The sequence below is a fragment of the Arctopsyche grandis genome, chromosome 7 (genome assembly GCF_051622035.1).
Source record: "Arctopsyche grandis isolate Sample6627 chromosome 7, ASM5162203v2, whole genome shotgun sequence".
Classification (NCBI taxonomy): Eukaryota; Metazoa; Arthropoda; class Insecta; order Trichoptera; family Hydropsychidae; genus Arctopsyche; species Arctopsyche grandis.
In genome coordinates, this window is record NC_135361.1 from 25717308 (window position 1) to 25731206 (window position 13899).

General features: G+C 30.5%; 1 protein-coding gene across 1 annotated transcript in view; it reads right to left on the reverse strand.

The window, feature by feature from the left end:
• The window catches only part of LOC143914903 (uncharacterized), a 338437-nt gene that overhangs the window by 312611 nt on the left and 11927 nt on the right, over positions 1-13899 (reverse strand). The window lies entirely within an intron of this gene.

The window sequence follows — 13899 nt, forward strand, 5'->3', positions numbered from 1 at the left end:
TCCCGTAGGCCCCCGAAGAATGTGGCTAACCCATTAGCCGCTTTGATTTGTAACTATATTCGATATTTGATCAGGTAGTACCTACATACATACATTACACATTTATAAATACAGTTTCTAAGGGGGCGTTGCGTAAATACATACATACATACATACATACACTCAAATAATAATTCCGCTTAGATTTGATTGCCGTTTTTTTTTTAATTTATCAATTAATATACGCGCTCCTCGATGCCGATGTGAAGCTAGGAGGTGCCAAGTGATTGGTCGATTCTACCTGTAATTAAACCGTTCGGTGCCGCACGTGTGCACTTCTATTATTTTAACCTTTTTTCCGCTATTGCGGTATTTGAATAGCTTTTGAATGAGACTGTTTTAAAAATACAACTGATATGACGTGACATAAATCTTCCTCGTTTCATAGTTTTACTATAAATATTCAAGTGGTGTGAAATTCAGGTCGATATGTCACAATATTGATCTGAAATACCACACCTTTTGAATGTTTATAAATTAAAAAATGAAACTGATAGTGGAATCAAATCTTTGGTATGCTTTTTCTATACTATTCGAACGAAAGTAACTACAATTCTAATCCACTCATTGCTGTCATCCAGTAAGTTTCTAAAGATTAATTATATGTTCAAAATTTAAAATTTATTGAAATGCTTTTAAAATGTGTTTTTGAATCTTTAGTTATAAAATAAATATTTGAGAAAATATACATATTAGTTAAATAGAAGTGTGTTCTTGGATTTTAAAAGGGGGTCCTTTTTTACTGGTTCATTTCTTTAACCCTGAAAGAATTATAATTCGTCTTGAAAGGATTTGTTATTAAAAGCCCGTTGTTAGAACCTTGAGAAACACCCGAATGAGTAAAGAAGGAGTTGATCCATGAAACACCACCGAAGCTATTGTCAATCTTGTCGTTATCTAGATAGCAGTTAATTCACCTCCCACTCTGTCCCTTCATTTCACCCCCCCCCCCCCAAACTCACCTGGCCGTCCACGTACAAATAAGCATGTTTGTATCGTCATTGGTTGTGGCGCAATCTCCTGTATTATTATGAACTACTTTTTATCTACTATTTTACTGCTCCTTCAAGAGAGTTTATATAACCAGCTTTGTGGTTAGCGTATAATGCTTACAAATTGAGGGTTCATCGGTTTGATCCCTGGTGATCAAGGGTTGCTGACCAGAACTTGGATGTATGTGACTCCAGGTCGATGGTTTCATATCAGTGTTTTCCAATTTATCTGATTTCATTGTTATTTATAGCATCTCGGATTTGTTGAATATTATAAAAATATATTCCTACAAATATATCCACCTACATACTCAATAAAGCTACCTATAAATATATCCACCTACATACTCAATAAAGTATATGTTTTTCTCGCAAAATTGTTCTGTTTAAGAATTTGTCCATAGATGGTATAAAATAAATAAAATATGATTGTATTTGTAAAATGTTTGAAATTGATAGTACCAATGTACAAACATGAGTTTTACTGTAATAAAAAATCAGAACACAACAGGGGCGCAAAGCATGCTCGTAGCCGGACGTGTTTTGAGTATACATAGCTATAAACCCAAGTGCATCAGCTCACTAGTTTAAAATAAAAAAAATATTATTCCACAAATATTGTACCGTATTCCTAATTTACAAATCAGCCCACAATAAACCTACTATAGTCGAACCGATCTAGCATGAGACTTACGTAAAATACACATTCTATCGCATTCACCCCCCACTCGACCTGCGATGGCCAATTACATTTCGTTTCAGTTTCACATCGCATTTTGGTCAAGAAATACAACATTATTCATGCGTATAATTTGACTTATTTTTTGTTAGTATTGAGATCGTGTTCTGTGTTTTTGAAATATTTACATTAATAAAATTTAAATATAAAATACATAAATTGTTGATATTTTTTATTTATTTATGGATTACGTTTTATTTTACATAAATGGAAATTTATATTAAATAAAGACAATAAAACTAATTGTCAACGTCGTATTATGGACAGCACAACTTGCATTGAATTATATTTTCCTCCGAATGAATCTCCTCCGAATTATAAATTCATTTTTTTCAAATTTGCAAAATAATTTTAATGTTTTGGCTGGCAGAAATGTGTGTGTAGGTGTGTATGTATGTATATGTATATATGTGTATTTTTATATTTATGTATGTATGAATGTGTATTTGTGTATACGTGGAAGTATTTGTGTATATTTGAATGGTGTACATATATGTTTATATAATTGTCTTTGGCCAGGAAGGCGCATTGGGTTTACCTGTTAGGCCTTCTTGGTGTAAATTAAATAAAAAATAAATAAGTAAATAATAATAAATATTGTAATCTAATATATAATTTCGAAAGAGACTTTGTATGTAAGTATGTATGTATGTATAAATGTAAGTATCTTTGGTTGGGAACGTCTATGACGACAATACAATTCGTTGAATATTATATTATTTCGATTCAAATAAATTTTATAAAAAAACCTATGAATATTTACTATTAGATTCGCCATGTTTAAGCTGTTTATATTACAAATACTGAGCGAAGCCGGGTAAAACAACTAGTAATATTATAAAGTTAAATAAGACATAATTTTAAAAAAATAAAGAAATTATTCTACATCCTTATAATGTTACAATACATTGCACGAATGCACTACAATCATAGGACACTAATGCTGGAATTACACCAACTGATTTTCAATAGCAAATCACGACTTTTAATATTATTATGAGTTGACCAAATTCAGATGGATGATGCGGCCTCTGCATTACTCAATAGGCACCCTGACCAGCTGGTCCGACTACCGGGCAACGCCTAGCACTCGCGGCAAATTCTATTTACAGCGAATTCAAACCGTCGAATACGAGTATATTCAAATAGTTGGCAGTAAAGTCGCGACGGTGGTTGGATATTACCGCCACGGAGAGACAGTGAGAGAGAATTAATGGCGGGGTATTAGTTGACTAACGACATCCCTGGCTCTCGGCCATTATGAACTCGAAGGAAAGCTAATTAACCGTTTTGTGGCCAGAGACATTCGCACAAAGGGGAGACCCCCCCAGCCAGAAGTCATCCGTCATTCGAACGCGCATGCTCCTCGCTAACCATCGACGTTTGAATTTCCCGCCTTTTTGCGAACGGGCTGTGTCACGTGCCACCACTATTTGTCATCGGAGACTGCAAGCTCTCGCAGAGGTCAAACTTGCGACACTGCCGGTATGTATGCAAAAATTAACTAAAAAATAATTAAAGATAAAAAGTTATTCATTTTCCGATTTTTCTAGCTTTAATTGTTGTGACGGATCCAATAAATCGGTATCCAATAAATCCCCATCAGTTTCTCGCAATTTTGGGTTATTAGCATCTCGAGTCTGTTGAATATTATAAATATGCTACCTACATAATGTATTTCTCACAAATTTGCTGCGTATCAAATTTTTTGTTTATTTTTCATAGATGTCTCTATTGCATTGTATGTGCTGTTATTTTTAAAATATTTTTAGTACTTATGTACAAAAATAACACCGTTCGACACGAAAAATGGTTCAGAGACGAGATATGACTTCTTATAGATATATGTCCAGTAAACAAGAAACTGATAATAAAAAATGTTGATCAGCTCGAGATTCGGAGATATATGTATGTTTTTTAAATCGCGCGATTTTTCTTGGTGTTGTTCGGTCGATGTCTCATAATCTGTCAATTTCCTGTTCAAAATGAATATAGGAATCTATAGTCGGGTATTTTATCTTTCATTTTTAGTACTTTTCAGCTTTCAAATCTATCTAAGTAGTCGTCCAGTTCAAATCAAAAGTCAAAAGTACATATTTTCACTTGGGATTTTTTCCCACTTTTAATACTATTTGATATTGAGTATTTTCTATTGAAACATGTTTATTGGGATAGTTTTCTGGCCACACTATTTTTTGTTTTCGTTTAAAAGGGTTAATTAGAAGTATGCTGAATTTTAAATCCACCAATTTATAATAAAAGAGATCGAGTTGATTATTAATTGGAAATGAAACGATATAATACAATAAAATATGAAAATAGTACTCATCATGAAGAAAATTGTATGTATGTACTTGGATTATTTATCTATAGATATATTCAAGTGGCGCGGTTGAGTTATGTATTAATTTTTTCGGCTTTACTTTAAAAGTTTTACTTTAAAATTAAAGCCGAAAAAATTTTTTTAGTTTCACTTTTACTTTAAAAGGGTTAATTGGAAGTTTGCTCAATTTAAATCGCTAAAATTGCGAGCTAAAAGCTCGTACTAGTAGTTACTCGTATTTACACGAATCTGAATTGAATTAATAGGGATAATATATTAAATGGTCTTTATATGAGAATTAAATAAAATTCCACTTATAAAAATCATATTTCGACTATTCTTGTGGATTAATAACAAAAATTCGTTAATATCCAGTTATCAATAGAATATTTGCTAAACCCCAATGCACCTTCCTGACCAATTACAAACAATACAGCATTTTTAATATACATACAAGTCACTGAATTACGAGGCACCGAAAACTCGCAAATTAACGAGACATCTATGAATTGCACATAAATTTTATTGTACATTAATCATACTCAAATATTGGTGATATACATAGTAGTTAGGAAGGTTTTTAGGCAATTTTTAATCGGGAATCGTTTCAACAATGAAATCAGAGAAAATTGGCAAACTCTAATAGGAAACGATCTACCTGGAGTCACAAATATCCAGTTCTGAGCAGCAGCACTACAGATATACTTTTCAATCGAGGTCAGCTCCGGCGCCTCTCGGTGTTAGGCCGAAGCTTAACGACCGAGCTATGCTGCTGGCTAATGTGTAATAATAATATTATAGCTGCTGTTCTATTAATGAGAATCACCAATCGGCTAATGGTTTGAGTTCACTATTTTTATTTGCGCTAAAATAAATTAAAATTAAATAAACTGGTGATAAATTAAAATTAAATTAAATTAAAAATAAACTAGTCATAGGCCCGATGAAATATAATAGGTTCAATATGAGAATAAAATTTTTAAATTTATATTTGTATGAACAAACAACAAATATACATTTATAGCTGATAATTGAATAAATTTCATAATATATTGACTATTTTTTCATAAAAACATAGGCATTGTTTCCGTTAGTTGGTTTGAGTCCTCGCTATTTTTTTTTTTAATCTTAAAAATATCTATACTCTTATGTTGACTTTGACTTCTAATAATAATGAATATATATGTAAATTAATCAAATGACAATAGAATACATAAAAAGTCAGTATTTTAATAATTTATGACAGTTTGCAGACAGATATCTAGATAATTTACTTTGTTAGACTACTCAACTTTACCATTATTTCATATTATCAAGCCAGAGATATAATGCAACATATTCTCATGGGAAATCAATTTGCGCGTATATAATTTTGAATATACATACATATAAATACATATGTATATAATGAAATGAAAAAATATTGAAAAGGCAGCTTGTACTATTTACTGGTTATATTCAATAAATGGCTCACACAAGCTGCTGAGTACAAATTAAATTATATATAATTTATATAAACGCGTGCTTGGTATTTAAAATAATAGTGTGTGAACATATGTCATTTCAAGTACTAAATTACATACCTGCATGAATTCCACAGTCAACCTTGGATTTGAAAATAGACACTGCGTTTTCCCAACCCGACACTACCATCAACAAGATCATCACGAGTGGTGTCTGGACACTTTTCCAGGTTAATTAACGTCGTTATACATTCCGGTCACTTGTTTGCTATTATGGAGTTTCGGTCCAGTGCGTGGACGAGATTAGTTGTATTGGGTGTGTGCGTATGTGACTTTGAGCACTTGTTGATCTTCGCAATTTGGATCCGATCTGGGCCGGTAGTCCGGAGGTCTAATTAGCAATTTGCTCGAGTCATTAATCAAGGCAAGTAGTTCACCAACCCTTGCTATCTACCACCCTTAGATCTATTGCTTCAGACAGTTTGTGTTGTTTGTTAAACCTTGTGCTCTATAACTCGATGCTGTTTGATTTGTTTTTGCTCCAATTTGGTTCTATTGATTTTTGTTTGGTGAAAATCGACATTATTTTTAATATGTATATATTTATATGACTTCCATCTCCATCTTTTTCATTATTTCAATAGTCAGTATAGTCAGATCAAAGTGAATATTGGAATCAATAATCATTAAAAGTTTCATTAAAATTTACTTTTCAATTGACGAGAGTGGAAGAATTAGTGTGAGGTGGTTAAATTCGATACTAGATTAGATCAACTAGTAAAATAAAATAATAGAATTTATTCGTAATTCTATATTCTCATCCATCATATTACGTTATTATATAAAATGAATGTTAATGTAATCAAAAGTCAAAGAATTTTGCCTACTCAAAAGATATGGGTATAAACATAATTAAAAATGACAAAAAATATGTATGAATATTTAAATTTTTATTTAAAATAAATACGAAAATTTGTCAATATTAATTAAAATTCATAATTTATTCAACACATGTATTTATAATATAAAAAATATTCAATTTTTATGCAAAAGCGTGGGTAGAGATTATTGTAAGTTGAGACACATTCACACGAGCCGATTAAATTTTAAATTGACTTTTTTTCCGATTACATTTTAATTTTTAATTTCGTTTCGTCATTGATTAATCCTACACTAATCCAAAAAACCATGCATATTTTTGAATATTTGCTCACAAATCAAACGATCTTTCGCAAGGAAGGGAGCGCAAAAACTCAACACGCTAATAATAGACTGTCGAAAATTCATTCGCAGCTACTTTATGCATATTCATGGCATTTTTGAGGGGGCTTCCGTAATCTCCAAGGAAAATGTGGGATTAGGGCTATTTTCACTGTCGGAAAAACCGTGACGGAATATTCTTTTTCGGTCGACGCAGCATTGATTATTTCACGTATAAGTCATTTGTCACAAGCGTTTGTAAAAATACCTGCACAGCATATAAAAAATATTTCAGTATTTGTGTAGGTACATAAAGGCAGAAGTGTCATGCAATTTTCGACAAAAAATCTTCTGATACAAAACATATGTACATATGTATGTGTGTGTGTGTGTGTGCCTTCGTGGATGTGTGTACGCTCCCGCGCAGCGCATCTGACGCTAACGCCACCCGTTCCAATTCGTTCAATATCAGGAGCACATGTCAGACGCTCCACACACCTCACTTCCCCGCGTCTCCTCGGCACGATCGGTCGTCTCGCCACGTCCCTATACGTAACATATACTTATATTCTATAATTTGTTTATTTTTAATATCCATACTTATCTACGCACTCGACATACAAACATACATACATACATTCCGTCCGTTTTTATATGCATACATCTAATAACTTTGTATTTAAGTATGTATGTATATATGTATCTAAGTATCTTTGCTTGGGAACTTCGTAAGCAAAACAAAGTTTCTATGACGACAATTCATATATTTTTTTCGATTCAAATAAATTTAATAAAAAAACAAATGAATATTAACTATTAGATTCGCCATGTTTAAGCTGTTTATATTACAAATACTGAGCGAAGCCGGGTAAAACAACTAGTATATTATATACTTAGCTCACATTTTATTTTAAAATTATGTCATATGTAAATCAATATAATTTTACCAATAAATATTTAAAAAAAAACTCATTGAAGATAAGCGAAAGTTTATTTGTGAATAAATTTTACAACAGCTTCATATTAAATGATAGTTTAGTTCGGATTCCAATGGGAATTCTTTGACGAACACGAGATGTCATAAAAATGTGCACACTTCAAACGTTTCACGAATTTAATAAAAACATTTCGACAAGCATATCAAATGAGCGATCGAAAAAAATAACAAACAATTCAAACCACATATTTGTTTTGGACGATGTTGGCGCCCCCTATAATTTGACTACCCCGAACGTCTGGTGAGATATTATCCCCGCGAGGGTTGTCGGTATTATTGATATGAAAACGCCATGTTCGTTTTTATTATTATTTAATAAAAACATAAATATTACACGTTTATGTTGTATAATAAACGTACATACGTGCGTGTTTATGTATATCTCGAGATGTTCGAAGATTCCAAGTGTAATTACAATAGATCGGAGATGCGATACGACGGAGACGGTTTAAAAAGCCGTTTACATACGTAAATACACATTTAACGTGTATATATTAATATGGATTGAAAATGCGTCACGATCGATTGATTTACAGGCTCGGCTCGTAATTATTGTTCCTTACGAAATAATTAGATATGAGTTTATGGTGTGTATTAAAAAGCGATCGGGTTGCGCGTCTAAAGGAACGACTCTTATTTTATGGGTTTGTGCATAAATCAGTTGAAATGTTTTGAAAGCACTCTCTCTACGAATAAAATACATAATAAATTTTAAAGGATGCATATTAACTTCGTGGTGATTGATATATGTTTGTAGATAAACTTTCCTAATACCGCACGAATTAGTACGATTAGATAAAAAATATCGGATGTGACCAACGCAAACTTTATCTATTTATTTAAGAAAAATAAGTATACAAAACAAAATTCGATAATGAAACATATGTATGTATGTTCCTACACGTTCACACATACCGGCTATGAGACCATTTTACACTCACCCAAGACAAAAGTTCTACTTCCGGTTGTCGGATTTTGTTGAATATTTTTTTATTACATAAAATCACTATATATATATTATACACATTAAATAAAAAGAAGATATAAATAATTTAAAAGGTCAAAATAAAATGATGAAATATTGTTTTAAAACAATATATTACTTCCGGTTTATGAATTCTAACCAAAATCTTATCAACTCTAAGTGAGTACATAAAGAATACAACTATAAATTTTCAGCTTGATACGCTCAGTGGTGTGGAAAAAATCGTGTGGTCAAAATATTTTTGACTATTTTAAGAGGAAAAAATTACGCTTCCGATTGATTAAATTTGATGATTTTTTTTTTATTTTCATCACATTGAAACAATTATTCTTGAATTTCTTATGCTTTCAAGTATTTAAGAGGTCGAAATTTTTATTTAAGAGCACACATATTTAAGAGGTCGAAATAATAGTGGAAGAAAAATCGGACAAGAGTAAACTGCTACTTCCGGTTGACGGATGCTTACCAAATTTTATATATAACTTGGAATTAAATTTAGATTTCTACATATGAAATTTCAATTCAATAAAACCAAAAGGTTTCTTAGAAAAATTTGGATTCTCTAGAGTAAAAGTACTACTTCCGGTTGAGATAAAAATATTCAAAAAATATTAGGTTATTAAATTTATAATTTCTATTACACGTAAAAAAAATTCAGTCCGATTCAGTTAGCGGCTTGGGATATAATTGAACTAACGGTGTTCAAAAAATCCCCAAAATACACTGACACACAGAAACACACAAACACACATTTTTTCTAGATCACGAAAACGTGTCTGTGATCGATTCTGAATTCGAATCAGTCAAAATCTCGAGTTCGTATTTTCGCATGATCACAAAACTTCATCTATTGTTACTATGTACGTAAATAGATAAAGTTAAAATGTATTGAGATACAAAACCATTTAATCCTTATAAACGTGGTAATATAAGAAAAAAACTAGTCATATAAATTTTGAAATTTTCTAGATAAGTAATAAAACGATACGGCGTCTAATTGAATGAAATATTCAATATTTGTATGAATCTCACGCTGCCTTCTCACTAAATAATCCATCACGAATCACGATCGGTCTCATCTAATTTGCCTCTCGATTTAACAGAATCTCGAGCGGCAAGAATTTAATTACCCCCGCGTTTTAATTACGGTAATAAAACATAATAATAAATATCCGCAATAGGAGAAGAATCAAACGGCATCAAAGTGATGTATTATTATTACCATTATTGTGTGTACGTACGAGAAGCGGCCGCTCATTATGTGAGTTTGCGTAATTAATTAACATATCAAAATTTAACGCGAGTCGAGTGTAAACTCAATTTGGACTATTAAGCAAAGTCGAATATTTACATTTGAATTTTTTACCAATTATATTTAATTATATTACGCGCGCGTTTAATATAGTACGGCAATTTTCCTGTCAGCTCGTTGACTCGGACGAAAAATGGGGTCTGGCCGAAAGATCGTACGATATTTGAGAATTTATTCAGATTGCGTCTCATTTGAATTGATCTCCTTCGAATTAGTATCCTTGACTCTTTATAGACGCATTTGGGTGTGTATAAATGTATTAATAAATTCCTGACTACCTTTTTTTGGAATTCCTAGACTAGAATACATCGATTCTGTATACATACATATATTTAAATATTTTTTAATCTTAAAAAATAAATAAATAATTTTAAATTTGCATTCAAAATTTATCATCAATGTATTTGAGTAATTTTTTAAAAAAATATTATTCCTATAAAATACATTCATATAGTATATATAAAGGACTTTTCATGAATCATTTGCTGATTTATTACGTTTGACTGATAATATCTTCTAAAAATTTGAATGGATCATAAAATACACATATAATTATTCCGTACCTAATATAAGAATAGATTTGTATCCGTAATTTTTAACAGAATTTGTAAGTCTTTGTAAATGTGATGAACAAGACAGCAGGATGTGGGATTTGAGTTCCTTCATTATAGATGTAAATCGAATGTGTAGGAAAGTGACTTCTCAGTGAATAATGATTTATAGTTCATAGTTATTTTTTAACCGACTAATAAATGATGGGAACAAACTCGCTGACAGTGGCTCGTGATGATCTTTTTTTCACTTTGGATGAAAAAATAAACAACAATATGTAACCAAGCGTATGGCTCAAAATCACTTGTAAAGTGTATATATGTACATAAATTACGCTACACGAATTGTTCCAATTGTACGCAATATATTCGCGTGCAATTAATTCGAACACTAATTCACACTTGATTTGTACTATGGGAGCGGAGCTTCCAAAAGCGATTTCCGCTTCCGGTGAAAATTTTCAATGGAAAGCTTATCGGGAAATATAATATATGTTTGCATATATTAGGAAGGTCCTCATATTTGGCGAAAAATTTTGGTATATTTTGGTATTGTAAAACAAGCATCATGCAAAATTCGCTTAAAATAAAGCACTTTTTTGAGTGATTTTTATTTTATAAGTCATCACCTATAAAAACAAAAGATATATGTATGTATAGATATAAACAATATAGATATAAACTATATAAACAAAATATATATGTATGTATGCAAAAGATATATGTATGTATCTATATGTATTTATTTAGTAATTTGATTTGATTTGGTCAGAAATTAGATGATCATTAAGCTATATTTTCATTCACCGACTGCTTACCTATTGTCTCATTGTCAATAATAAGTGGCTTACTTACCATTTATTTTTATATACATATGTAAACACGATTTTAAATAAAATTTGGTAAAAGTTACTGACCATTTAAAAAAACCACTATGTGAATTGTAGCAAAAAAAATTTAAATAAAATTTAAATATTTTCGTGCAAAATGATGAATATACATAAGGTCTTTATTTAATTGATTATTAACAATATTTGATTTTGGGTAGTAGTTTTAACAAACGGTTTGTAATTATAAATGATTATTTGTATATATTATATTCATATATGTATGTATATAAATACATATGTAGATATGTATAATAAATGGTCAGTTACTTTGACAGTTGGTTCGTGATTTGACATACATATATATAATATGAATTTCTTTTGTGCATTGTAAAATGATTTTTTAATCCGAAAGAAATAGTTACTGACCATAAAATTTAAAATTTCAAAACCAAAGTTTTTAAAACTTACCAATTTTTTGCTTTACTTTAATATGTAAATGTGTATATAAGAGATTTGTATCTATTTGGTCAGTAACTTCGTTTGATTTGGTCAGCAAATATATGATCAGCAAGTTATCATTCACTAACTGCTAACTGTATGCCAAAAATAAGCGGTTTACACTATTATGTATTACAAAAATTTTATAAAAAGTTACTGACTTTTACTTTTACATTACTTTTATAAAAGTTATTGAAAAAAGTTAATACTATTACCAGTCAAATATAAATAGAAAATTCAGACATGTTATGAAATTTTATACGACACCTAGTTTCAAATTAAAAATATTTTAACCCCACATATCATTGTATTATTTTGTGTGTTGAAATTTGAGCATACGTCCATATATTCTAAACATTATTTATTTCATATTTTTGTATATATGTAGTTCAATTTAGTTTAAAATATTTATATCCCAAGTTTAGTTGAAATATGTTAGTAATTGATTAAAACTTCATCAAATGTACGTATTATATATAGTGTATAAAATTCAATTTACATATTGTATTTGCCTGGATTCAATAGATATAAACCTTGTCGATTATACGAATATACAAATTTACCAAAAACTGATACACACACATATGTACATATTACATTTGGGATTGATAGGAGGAGGGTCGTGATCAATGCGTCCTTATTTTTACAGATCATATTCAACGATCGTCGATCGATCAAATACCAAATTGGATTTTAACAGGTCACACTCTCCATTTTTTTAATTTATTCAAACACGAACAGTCTCAAGTTGGAGTCTGAGTATCGCTCCCGTGACCTATGATGGAATGGCGAACCTCACGATCGCTAGAAAATACGAGACAAAGGTCGAACTGTACATTGAAAGACATTTCGCCGAACTGTTGTGCAATGTGTCGATCAAATTGTCGATATTTTTGAAAATTATTACCACAAATCAGAGACCGCATGCCTGAGTTTAACAATAGCTGTCTGTGTATACTTTGCTTGTTCAAACATTCCCATATTAATTTACTCTAATCACGTAATTGATGGGTCTGCAACGGAAAACAATGCACACACGTAGTATACGGTATACGACTATAGTTACTCTCTCGACCGTTTGTATTGAATTACCGCTCTTATCTCTCGCTCAATTTAAATTAGACTATACAGAGTATGTGCATATCTAAATACAATATGTATGAGAGAAAATGGGGAAGGGAAGGGAAAACCAATTTATTTTCTAAATTCGTTTACCAAAATTCAACATCTCACCAAGTCTATCAAAATTTAAACTTCGGCGAAACTATTCAAATATATGTATGTGAAAGGTCAAAGAATATATGTATACCGTACTTCAGAAGTATCTTGGCCTAAATATAATATTTCGACTGTCTGTAATTCAGTGCAATAAAGGTCTATCACTAAATAAATTTCATTGAAAAAAAATGGTTTTCAATTTGGTTAAAAGATTATTAATAATTCAAGGTAAAGCTTATACATATGTACATATTTATGTAATTTATTTATTATAATTATAATATTAATGAAATAAACTTTCAGTACATTCAGGTTAGTGATTGTATACATATGTATAAGTGGTCAATTACATTATGTATTTCGTTATGTATTTCGATTTGTGAATATATCATATTTAATGGCTAATACTATAATTAAATGTTAAGTTTATCTTGATGGTTGGTTCATAATTTGAAAGTCACTTATAACTATCGATTTTCCATTCTTATAAATTTAATATTCTTATATATGTATGTATTCATGAATGCAATAAAAGTATTTACTGACCAAACTGATGAATTTATGCAGCAAATACAAATATATGTACATATATAGTTAATGACCATTAAATTTAAATATTACTAATAATACTGATCGGCAAAATAAATCGTTTTTGAGTTCAACGAACGGAGATTAATAAATCATGAATATGATAATGATTTTTGTTGGTTCGTTATAATTTTTTTGCGCAAGTTTTTTGGCATTTGCAGTCT